Here is a 1,171-nt window from a genome sequence, read left to right on the forward strand (position 1 = left end):
CCTAACCTCTAGACCAGCAGGGACCACGAGACTCCCCTTCATTGTTTATGGGGATGAATGTATGGTGTTCCTTAGTTTGTTGAGTCTGTTCATAATCCCGGTTTATTTTTAACCTTGACTCTGACCGGGGTGGGTTAGACACAAGGCTGTGTTGTTAGGAGTTTAAGATTTTAAACACACAGAAAGACAATCAAACTGTAAGCTATAAAGTAACTAAACACAAAAAATATTACCCACGTGGTCAAACCACCCCTACAGGCCAGTAGCACGCGTTGCAACGCATTCAGTTTGTATCGATAACGCGCCCCGGTATGCCAAAATTAAGTGCCTGAAGCAAATTCCGAACGACAGCAAGCACCATATTTCAGCCGAAAAAAATGTGTTATAAAGCCTAACACCTTATCTTACTCACATTCAATCGAACACATGTCAGAATTTGAATGTACCAACAGCACTCCAAAGAACATGTAATCTTATATTGACCGGCATTTCATGAAGCTCCCCAGATGGGGTCCTTGGTCAATGTGGGAGACAGAAAATGTGAAGTTGTTTTGAAAGTGTTTGGGATTATTCTCATCGAGGAATAGTTGTCAAATAGGAAATCATAATATAAGAGTGGTGATGGTTAGGTTGAAAGCTGTTTAACATGATGCCAGGCGATAGTCAGTCATGTATTGCTTGATTATATTTCATCTGATGCTGATAAATAAATGTAATAAAGTAAAAAGTTTTTCATGCACAAAGATCAACTGCCTTTTGATTCTGATATTTTAAAGCTTGTGATAAACACATTTGGACAGAAGAGGGCGACAAACACCGCAGAGAACGCGCAAAGCTGTAGGGTGCTGTCCTTTCAGTGCCACAGCCTGCCTCTCTGTCTCTCACACACACACAAACACCACGTTGGTCCTAGTTCTACACACTGATTCACTTATTACACAGACTTACACCTTTTTTAATATGACGAGTTGACTGTTGAGTTCAGAAATTCAAACCCTCAACATGAACAAAACCAGACTGATGCAGTTTGTGCAGCCTGTTGTCGTTGCTAATTATCATTAACATAAAATCATCTAATCAGAGGATGACACCATATGTGCTTTTATAACTGGGAGCTGCAGCCTACAATCGCAGCTATTACCGACAAGAAGGAGAGAAGTCGAAGCCGCAA

Source organism: Monopterus albus, unplaced genomic scaffold, assembly GCF_001952655.1.
Source record: "Monopterus albus unplaced genomic scaffold, M_albus_1.0 scaffold70.1, whole genome shotgun sequence".
NCBI classification, from domain to species: Eukaryota; Metazoa; Chordata; class Actinopteri; order Synbranchiformes; family Synbranchidae; genus Monopterus; species Monopterus albus.